We start from the raw sequence: 11,682 nt of genomic DNA on the forward strand, positions 1-11,682 counted from the left end.
TAGATTAATCGTGCAGCACTACTTTATTGTGATCTCAACTACACACTTGCAAAGTACTGTGACTGTATCTTGTATGGTTGTAATGCTATAGTGCTAATCCACATATAGACAGACATAAACACCTGGCAAAATACCGAAACATTGGTTCTGGGGTGGTACCCACTATAACAGTTGTCTCCAGAACCACATTTGCCATGATGACACACACACACACACACACACACACACACAAACAATACCAGCCATTAAGACATTGTCATGGCTGGTAAATAGAAAAATGTTCTAATGTCATCATGTTAAAATATCACTTTTCAGTAATTAATTACTTACAGTGTGAAGTTTTTTCCAGAGCTCAGGGCCTTCTGGAAGATTCCTCAGACTTGGAGGAATGTAGCCTACCAAAAGCAAACCTTTGCATATTCAGGCTGTAAGAGGAAAAGTTCAAAACATGAAATTTAGATTCATGAAATAAGATAAACTGATCACGTTAAACCTGGTGAAATGCTTTTACAGTATTTTACTGATGAGCTTTGAAATTAGCCAAATATTTCATTGAGATTTTTGCTTTGTCTGTGTGTGTGTGTGTGTGTGTGTGTGTGTGTGTGTGTGTGTGTGTGAAATTGTGGCTAAACTTGCGAAAACTTACTTCCATCAACAGACTGAACCCCTCTCTTTTCTGCTATTTTCTTTTCTGGATTTTGCTTTCCCACTTATTGTTCTTGTGCACAATAATACACTGGGCCACTGCTATACAGTAATAAAGGACTCCATCACTCTGTCCCCCATGCAGCAAGAAACATCCCCCTGCAGAGCCGGAGAGCCACCATTTGGCATGCACATACGCAAGATTCAGAGCCTCTGTTTTAGATGTGCGCACGTGCGAGTACCAGACCCTCTGTTTTATGTTGCAGAGACGGAGATTGATATATTTTGATAGTTATTGTAAAAATACTAGTTATTGTAAAAATACTTTAAAAAGACTTTTCTACTAGCACACTAGTTCGCTAGCTAACGCTGTGTGCTTATCAACTACTTAATCATGGATCATTACAGAATATAGGAACTTTCACCACTGTTCATTTTAGGAGGATCACCATGAGGAAGCACGTTTTTTGTTTAGATTATCAAATGGACAATGGATCATAGATATTTGTTTCTGGCTGCCAGCGTTAGCTAGCTGAAAATTTGTTTATTTCCACTTTAAAATGTTGCCTGAAACATGGCTGCCTGTTGATAGACTTGGATAAATGCTAAAATGGATGGTTCAGAGGAACTAGTTTGCCCACCAGACAGGGGCACCAAACCCCCTGGGCAAAATATGACAAGCGGCCTGGCTTTGCGCCCCTCAGGAGCCTCCAGCAAACCCTGCTGTCCCAGGCTGTGTTCTGCTCCTCCTCTTGAAGAACCAGAAGGAGGGCTGGATGTTGGCAGGTTCTGTCAGCTTCCCCACAGTGTCCACACACTCCTGGATGTGAAGCTAAGGACTTTAACATTTACCCATGACAAAGTATCAACAGATGAGAACATTTTTAATCTACATTTTGAAGTGAAAATAGATGACTTGTCAGCTTAAACAGCTAGCGTGCTAGCTACACTAGCTAACACTGGCAGCCAGGAACAACCAGCTATGATTTATTGTCTGTTAATTGCCCAATACGTTTAATAAAGAACAGGCTTTCTTGCGGTGGTCCTTCTAAAATAAGTAGTGGTTGAAGTTACTGTAGTCTGTTATGACCGGGGAGTTGATAAGCAGACACTAGCTGGCACCAGCATAGCTAGCTACTTGAAATATTGACTACCCTCACTACTGTTAAGTGACTGGCTGAAATAAAAACTGATATGTTTTTGAATGACAGGGAATTGTGGGCCTCTGATTGACCACATTAAAAAATGATTGACAGATACCCCATTGTCTCGAGCTAGTGCATGTGCACGCCTAAAACGGTGGCTCTCTGGCTCTGCAGGGGTTGATATTGCATGCAGCTTTGGGACTCTCTGATCAATGTCTTCTCCCAGTTTACAGGCAGACACTAAAATCTGCTTAGCCTGTGGTAAAGAGCTCATCAAGATGTGCACCCACACTAAGTCTTGACACCTGCCTGACTGGCCAACACCGATGTCTTACAATGTTGATATTTGGTTAAATTTAGGTTGTGATAATGGGGGACTAATATCCAATATCAGGACATTGCCCAATGCCAATGTCAGTTGATGAAGAATACCAACAACAGATGACCTTGATATTTTGTTGGTTTTTGTGGTGATGTTAACTTACCGAAATCGAAATGTCTTCCAAACATCTTATGTCAGTATCATCTTGGCATTGAATACCAACATTGAGCCGTAAGGTGTGGAGGACAAAACCCAACACCTGCAAAACATCATAAAATTAGTGTCCAAACAACATGGAATTCTAACATCATTAGACATCTAAAATATCATCAATCTGATTTTCACTCCAACCAGAATGTGATCTTACCCATGTCTGTCTGCTGTTTGCTGCTAAGCAGGTAGTGCACAGTGGGTTTTTAGAGGTTTTTCCTGAAAAAAACTGAACCAAATATTTAAGTTGTGGACCAGAAGGCTTAATAATGAGCTGAATTTACTGTAACTCTGTATAAAGCCAAGGGGAGCTGCAGGTGATATTCTCTGCACCTGCGACCCCTTTAACATGGTCACATTGTTTTCACATTTTCACTATATTTCAAGTAGAAAAATATAAATTATAGACAACCTAATGTTTACAGTTTGACATCTGTTTTAACATAGCGATGGAAATATTTTGTTTCCTGTTTGATATTTATTGTAGTGAGATAATATAATGTCATTGTACCACAGTAAGTAATGCTAACTTAGATTTATAGTCTGCATATTCAATATTGATTTTGTAACTACCTTGAAGAAGTGGTGATCAAGGTATCCCTTTATTTTGCAGCTCACAACTTGCAAATAAGGGCAAAAGACATCTTTCTTTCCATGTGTCTATTTCCTCACACTAACCTGGCCAAGGCGAGGGCTTTGTCCACCCTCTGCTCCAGCTCTCCAGTTCCCAAAGCCTTCCACATGAGCCAAAACTTGAAGGCATCCGGCTTCCTGCTGCATTGGAAGGACTTGTCTTCAGTGTCGTAACTAACATCATTAGAACTTATCCTGCTGGAAGAGGTAGCAGGCCCTACCTGAGTGGCAGCGATGGAGGAGACTGTGAAGAAGCACAATGACAAGAATGGTTTACAGAGCATAAATACATTTCACTGAGCATCATAAAATAATTACATTTTTTATATTACTTGCCCTGATGAAGGCCAGTGAGCATGGCCGAAACATATTGGTGATTTTAATGTTCATCATGAACTAGCCATTTAATAAAGGCCTTTTAACTTTTGCACCAGAGAAGAGTTGCCTTGGATTTTGTTTTTTCAAGATGTACTGCACTTCCTGACCAAAGAGCACCTTTCTGGATACCATGATAATGCAACCCACATGAGCATTTCTTCTACTGTTGTCTTCAAGTACATTTTTTATATATTGAAACAATACTTTTCTACCATTTAGATAGAAAATATAAAGTGTACCTGTTCTCCATTTAGCTGAAAAGCTAAGGGCCCTGACACACCACTGGTCAATGATGGACTATCTATGAACGTCTGTCGCCTTAGTTTTCGATTTGTCCTGCACCATTGGCACTTATCAGCCCTTGTTTGCTTTTTTCAGGCGATTGAACATGTTGAATCGGTGTCAGAGGTGAGAGCCCTGCAGTGACTGAAATCACTGCAACCGGCAGTTCAGCTCAGTGCAGGAGAAGAGAAAGTGAACAAACATCTAATGTCAAAGGGGCATGAGATCAAAACAAACTCTTTAGGTAAAATTATTTCTCTTAGCCATTGAGCTAAAGAGTTCTTAGCAGAAAGATTTCATAACTGTTTGTGTTACTGTTTGCTTGTGCACATGTTGTGATCTTCAGCTTTGTATTGTTATGTTTTATTGTGGGGCAGACCTTCTCTTCCTCTGTCATTTAGAACAGATAAATACATCACCCGCTCCCCCAATGGAATTTCCCCCAGGGACCACCTCTATACCTCCCACCTGTGTTCATACTGCCGTCTTCCTCAGCTCCGCTGATCCTTCCCCTTTGTGGCGTGGCTTAAGCCACCAATCACAATCCATTTCTCCCACTGATGTACCAGCCACTTTGGGAAAATACCAGAGGTGGCCATGATTTAATTGGAGCAGTCCACCTCCTGTGTCTCTCTGTGTAACGTTTGATAGTTAACTCTGCTGTTAACTTAGCAATTTCAGTGTGTGTAAAAGTTAACTTGTATGATGCACTAGAAAGTGGTTTTGGAATCTGGGCCATATGTGTACTCTGTTTGCTATTATGCCTCAACAGCAATAGCCATAGCTGGAGGCATTTTGTTTTCGGGTTGTCCGTCCATCCATCCATCTGAATATCTGTCCCATTCTTGTGAACACGGTATCTTAAGAAGGCCTTTCTTTAAATTCGGCACAAATGTTCATGTGGACTCAACGATGAACTGATTAAATTTTGGTGGTCATAGGTCAAAGGTCAAGGTCACTGTGACCTTTCGTTCAATTTATTCTTGTGAACATGATATCGCTCAAACGCCTTGAGGGAATTTCTTAAAGTAAACTTTTATTACTTGCCAGCTCACTAAACAGTCAACAGCAGTGCTTGCCCAACTGCACTGGCTGTATGTTGCCTCCCTTACCAAGAGACATCTACAGGGATTGTAACAAACACTGGGTTGTGTTGTTAATGTGCTCACGTGCCTCTTGAATCCTTCTTGTCAGTCTTGCGGTTTCCCTTTTTGAATGACAAATACAGACTATACAATTCAGTTTTATTCATAAAGCCCAACATCACAATTCACTTTTTGTCTCAGAGGGCATCTCCACTAGCCGCTAGGTCGATTTACACAATGTAAAATGCCATAGGTTGATGCTAATAACATTAACATGTTGTATTTGTGGAGTATATGCGTCCGGCAAAAGACAAGTGCTTTATTTGTGAATCTTGTCGCTCTAAAGCCGTGTTTAATGTGTGTTTTGGCTGTGTTTTAAACTTTACAGCACTTCACAGAAACCCCACCGCCCCAGTGTTTTGGAGGTGTAACTGCAGAGTTACACTGGCACACAAACACACTAGTATAAATTCTCACAAAAGCGTAGGCCACATGCGTAGGCTACAGTGTAGGCTCTGTGTAGAGCTGATGCACAAGTATAAATCCACCTTAACACCACAGCTTTGCCAGTGATGTCAGCATCAGACACCAACACACAGAGGCACCTTTCGGTATGTATGTACCAGGCGCGTCAGTTTTAGAGGCAGCAGGTAATAATCCATCCCATCATTGTAACGTTGCCAGCAACTGCCATAATTAGGGTTGCCACCTTGGATTTGTGAAAAAAAGGGACACTCGACCAAATGTTTGAGGCGGAGGGCTCGGCCATTATTACCAGTTCAGACTGACCAATGAACATGAAATTCGGACATAGGAGACCAGATTTGCCATCATTCCATGTTCTTCTATGTGCCTGTATTTTATATAAATTTTTATATCAATTAAAAAAACAAAACAAATCTGTGTTACTAAATTCTTACATTTTTACATGTATCTCACCATAGCAAGCTGGAAGAAGACATATTCTGCCATATATGAAGAGGGGAGACTCTCTGGAATCTGGCAATATAAGAACCATGATGCTGGGACATTCTGTCACTTCACAGCTGTCCAAAACATGTGGTTTGTGCCAGGTGGACATGATTGACAGTATTTTTTCATCATTGCAAGAAATTCCATTGACTCATTCACAACTCAAAAATGTGTTTTATCTGAAAGAAACATGCAATATTTACATCTAAGATCATAGAAAAATAGTCAACCAAGTGCAATGATGTCCTCCAAGATAATATTTGCCACTTTGTTTGCAGTAAACAAAAAATTGGGCATTGGGGGGAGGAGCACATGTCCCCCTCAATGTATATGGTGACTACGGCCCTGTCAAGCATGCATAATTAGGCCTCAGTTGTCTGGGTGCGCAAAGGTAAAGTGGCTGGTCTTGTCATACAAAGTTTGATGGAGTGTCAACTGGACAATATGGAGATATTTGCATCTTGAAAGTCGGACTACAAATGTGGATAGACAGGGAGAAACACACCAAGCCTAAGACGTGGTAAGATATGATATTCCTCACTATATGAAGTGACTGATAACAAGATCTGTATAATGGACTGTAAAGAAATTCGTCAGGATTTTATTTGGTAGACAATTAATCTGTATTTATAGCATGATGGGATGACAGCACATGATGTGTGTGGTATCACTGGAAAGCTCTGCTCCTGCGCTTTCATGTGATATGCGTGGCATGTCTGTGCGACCCTGCATTCGCGAGTAATCCATCCAAGAGTAATGTGTGTGCAAAGCTGTATGAAAGCTCTGTTATACATCATTTTAGTGTAACTTTATCTTTTTTTTTTCGCTGTGAAAACATTCGGAAAGCTACAATTCCGCTGTTTCACGTGATATGCGTGGCTTCTTGCTATGACGCACGGTCGCGGAGAAAAACCATAGAGAAGAACCGGTGTGAATTTGGACGCACTATGCATCGTTCGGGGCCTGTTGCACTGATTGCACTGATTCTGGATGGACTCCTTGGCCTGCTGCTGCTGCATTTTCCGCAAAAAACAGGACAAATTGTGTCCCGGGAGAGATTTTTTTTTTTCTCGAGACAGCTGATGAAAAAAGAGAACATTTCTGGGAAAAAACTGGATGGATGGCAACTCTAGCCATAATGTAGAGAGGAAGGAAGTCCATGTACAGCTGTTTTTTGTTGGGTTTTTTTTGGTTTGTTTTTTTTTTCTAAACCTAACCACAGAGGGTTTTTTTGCCTAAACCTAAGGAAAGAAACCTAACAATGAAGAGTTTTACCTACATTGTAAGTTTGTTTTGAAAACACTGTATGCATGTAACAAGCGTAAATTGACACGCCATCCCTGAATGTCCAAAAGTGACCCAGGACGGTATCTAGTGTATTATATTTAGACGTGCAGGTTCACTGACAAAGCGGCAGTATTTAACAAATTAGGATGAGAACGTATTTGAAAAGCTGGTTGCCAAAAAAATATTTTTGTCTTATCAAGAGGCATAAGAGGCATGAAGGTGAATGAGATCTACAACAGAGACAAGTTATATTAAGAAAAAATGTCATAAAATTAAAAAAAAAACTAGTCACACAAAATGTTGTTAAGAATCTAGGTTGCTGACACTCTTCAACTGAGAGAAAGTATTTCCTACAAACAAATCTTAACATGTTTAACTAGTTGCTCTTAAATATATGTTCTCTTAATTCCTGTAAAGGCTACCTCCTGTGATGTGAAGATGACCAGTCGTGGAACAGCAGAGAGGCCGCCGTCTTTAATGTCAGGACAATGTTAAAACCTGGCTACGTTCATAGCGTACATGTTGGACCTTGAGCCACCTAAAAGGCAAACAGTACACAGGTCTTACGCTGGTGCACAACCTATTTTTCCTGTTTTAACGGAACCTTTCCCCAACACATTCCCCAGCCCCAGAACAACGCCGCGAGGTTCCGTCATTGACGGACCTGGCCAGATGTGGGCGGCTAGCTAGCGTGCTGTTGGTTAGAGCTGTTAGCGAAGTCATCTAGCAGAAGAGCTAGCAATATCTTCCTGCGAAGTCACTGTACCAACTGAACTGAGACGAGTTGAGTAGTGTGTTATTGAAAGAGCTGATATATATAGAAATTAATGTGAAATTCGAAAATATAGAGTAATTATCAACCGCATAGAAATCAACCTATGGTCAACAATCACTTTTAATAGTGGAAAAAAAGCTTATGCTTATTTTTCTTTTGCATAAATAAATGATATAGGGTTTGTTTACAACTGCGATTGCAATTTATTTCCTACTTCCGCCACCGTTACGCTCCATTTCTCCCATCTTGTCATCCAGTGGAATTCTGGCGTTACCTCCAATTCCACCAGATGCGTGTGGGTTGCGTCTGCCCCCCGGAACAATTCTAGTCAATGTGTGTGTTTCCACCGGCTCCGGCTGTGCTGCGTTCCCGTTCCGTCACAGCTGCGGCGCTCCAGAGACCTCCGCAACAGATACACAGGGCTTCTATTTTTGACAGACGCCGGAGCACAACGCAGCAATTCAGCACGGAGCAGATCGTGCGGGGCAGGAAGTCATGCACAGAAACAAAATAAAACATCCAGTTAATTTTCAAAATAAAATACACAGTGTTCACGGCGGATCATATTTCCCTGCACTACACCTTGAAAACATCATAATGGGCGGAGGCAGGCCTGAAGTCAACAGGTCAGAGGTTTTCAGACGTCATTTCACCCCGTTGACACCATGGACAAGGAGATGTTAATCATGGAGGTGCACCGAGATGTATTCCTACTACTCCTCTGGTTTTGTGGTTCTGTTTATAGAAACTAGGCCTACGTCTTGTTATATCGCACGATTGTGCGTGAATTCGCAAGATTTCGTGGGTCCTCGTGACTCTGACGAAGCTGCACCGCTCCGCACAGCAAACGCAGCTGGTGGGTGTTGACGGACGGCAGAGAAGCAGGGGATAACCAACACAGCTGTTCCACAATGGACACGCATCCAGTGGAATTCCAGCGTGAGTCTGTCCTATCTGATAAAGGCATGAAAAGCCAAAAAAATAATCTGCTGCATTGATACTGAAGATGCTGCACATATAACACTCTAGGCTGGATGAAAGTATCAAAAAAAAGAAAACAGAAACACAGGAGTATGAATATCTGTCAGTTATTGTACCTGCATTGAAGATTCCATCTCCCCCTTCCTCCCAGCCAATCATCTCCATCATCTTCCTCAGCGCAGCATCCTCCATCAGTGTAAAGACTGGAGCCACCTCATATGTGTACCTGATGGAAACCATATTTTCAAAACAATATGCCACTTGCATGATTTTTTAAACTTTGCTTCATGTACAAGTATGACTTAATTCTTGTTAGAATGAGTTGTGTGACTCACGGACTGGGTTTGAGGGTCTCTGCAATGAAGCTTCCCACCATGGAATAGGGCTCCATCCCTGCATACAGCTGGTTGAAGAAACGAGCATGGGCTACAGAGATTATAAAAAACAGACACAGACAGGGCTGGACTGGGACAAAAAATCGGCCCGGGCATTTTGAGCCTAGTCCGGCCCACCAGGTATTGATGGAAAGACAATGAAGCCTATGAATGAAAACAAACTTTCTTGGGACACTGCTTGTACACTGTCTTGTTGGTGTATACGTACTTGTCTAATAAATTTAAACCTACACCATCCTCCCAGTCACATTATTCTATACAGTACTTACTTAGAGGAACCCAAAAGGCTGCTTGGTCTAGTGAACCTCCTGAACAATGAACAACGTATGATGGGATCCTGAAAATTGGACAGTGAGGAACAGAGGTGAGACATGATCATTGATGAATATTAAAATGAATAAATGACAGATTTAGTAATATTTTCATAGACTATGTACTCACCACATCAATAAACAGCACAGCAACACATAATACTTCCTCAAACATGGCAACCTTTAAAAAGTGAAGGGATATTTTAAATTGAATGGAAACATGCCCACAATAAAAACAAAATACAGGTAATTATTGTCCACAAGAGTTTGCTGTTACATGTCAGTAAAAAAACAATAAGATAAAAACACAACTTATCTAGAATAAAGAGGATATTTATGTATAAAAGACAAATACATTTAAGTAGTTACTTTTAACTCCAAGCCACTTTTATGTTAATGAGCAGCATCACATCTCCTGGCAAATCCTAATTTGATTCAATCTAAATTATATTTGCACGTGGGTTTATGATGAATACTAGCCTAATCATTTGATTTTACATGAACATTTTTGCTCTGTTGAGCTTTAGCTGTTTCAGAGTAAAGAATTACTGCATAGTGCACTTATATCAATTAATAGACATTGAAATATTTTACTACCTAACTAATAAAGACTATACTTAACTAACTAAATGAATAAAATAAAGTTACTGAAGCACTAAGATCACCATCACTAGTATAACATCATAGAAACAGCCGAGCAGTAGAGAAACCCCGTCATGCTGCTCAACAGCCAGCTAAATTGTTAAATGGCCTACTCATAACTATGCTGTGTTAAGAGTTAGCAAGCACAACGAAAATAAACTATCAACCAAACTTGATTCATATCTGACCCAGGCAGACTGCTGTTCATCACTTCTTACCTGAAGTTCAAATTCCCCTCCAGTCGCACCGACTGTGCCGTCGTCATATAATGCGGCGGCCGCGGGTCTCCTCCTCCTGCCTCCCCTTCACCTCATTACCTGCTGCGGCTGCTTTGGATACCAGTGCGGGTGTGGTCACTGATGCTGCCGCTGAAGAAGCTCCACCATAGCCAGCAAACATCTGCGTTATTTTAACACATTTGGCAGCATCTTCCTAAAGGGCTTGTCTCTTTTTCTCTCTTATTTTTTCCGCACCTCCTTTGAGTTTCTTCTCAATTTTATCAATCTCCTCTCTCTGTATGATTGATTGACTGGCAGCCGAGGCCCAAGTGGGAGGGGGCATCGGCCCTCGGCTGTAATTGGTCCAGCCCAGAATCAATCATGACTAATGGGCCGATCTACCAGTTTTGTGTACCAATAGGTATCATGACGTGACTAAAGAAAAAAAAATTAAAAAAAAAAAAACAAAAACAAAAGGCCCGGCCCAAAATTACCATCGGGCCGATGGCCAGTCCAACACTGCCTGAAGATAATTTGGAATGAAGGGTTTGAATTATTGCATGTGATTATTATCAAATTCTAGGCTAGCAAGAGTAATGCAACAACAACAATTAAATAGTAGATGACACAAACATGTGAGGTCATGTACTCGTCAAATAAGTGAATAAAGCGCTGCATGATGTAACAACATTATTTGATGTGGTTTAAGGCTTCAAGCCACTGAATAGTGTTCAGATAGATAGAGGGATGCTCTTATTGCCCAGTGCATTATATATCGAATACCCACCTCAATCAAATCTAGTGTACAACATGCAGGTGCATCACCATAATTTAGAATATCATGATAAGTTCAATATTTTTTAATCATGTATATACACCACCTAACCTCTTGTAACTTTATTGGGTCATGAAACAGCCACCTGCATAACGTTAAATAATGTTACCTTCAGGAGCATGGTACTGACTTAATGAGCTCACATCATGCATGATTAGCCAGTAGCTTTCAACCCATTGTGTCACAGCTAAAGCTTCTAACATTAACGTTACTTAGCAAGAACTTAACTTTCAACTGTCATTCACTCACCTCATCTGTCAGCTAGCAGTATCGTTGTCTTCCTGTCAACTGAAAAGAGAAAAATGACTAGAGCAAACATAGAAGAGATGGTTTAATCAGTAATATCATTTTAAAGAATGTACAAATAAATATATATGAAACACTGAGAGACCAAAAACACCAAAAGTCATCAACAAGCAGCCCACACAAACTCTGTAAAACCACTTTTGTGGCAGCTGTCACACAATCATACACTTATGGTGGCAGAGCTGCCGAACATTGAGAAAAGTTTGAAATTTCACAGTGAGCCTAATCTCAACACTCCTAATTCTCATCCGTCTGTCTTA

The 11,682-nt window shown here is 40.8% G+C and overlaps 1 pseudogene; it reads right to left on the reverse strand.

The window, feature by feature from the left end:
• Positions 1-10,462, reverse strand: part of LOC117259856 (acidic amino acid decarboxylase GADL1-like) — a 94,457-nt pseudogene extending 83,995 nt beyond the window's left edge.
• Between the last annotated feature and the right edge of the window lie 1,220 nt (positions 10,463-11,682).

Source organism: Epinephelus lanceolatus, chromosome 4 (genome assembly GCF_041903045.1).
Source record: "Epinephelus lanceolatus isolate andai-2023 chromosome 4, ASM4190304v1, whole genome shotgun sequence".
Classification (NCBI taxonomy): Eukaryota; Metazoa; Chordata; class Actinopteri; order Perciformes; family Serranidae; genus Epinephelus; species Epinephelus lanceolatus.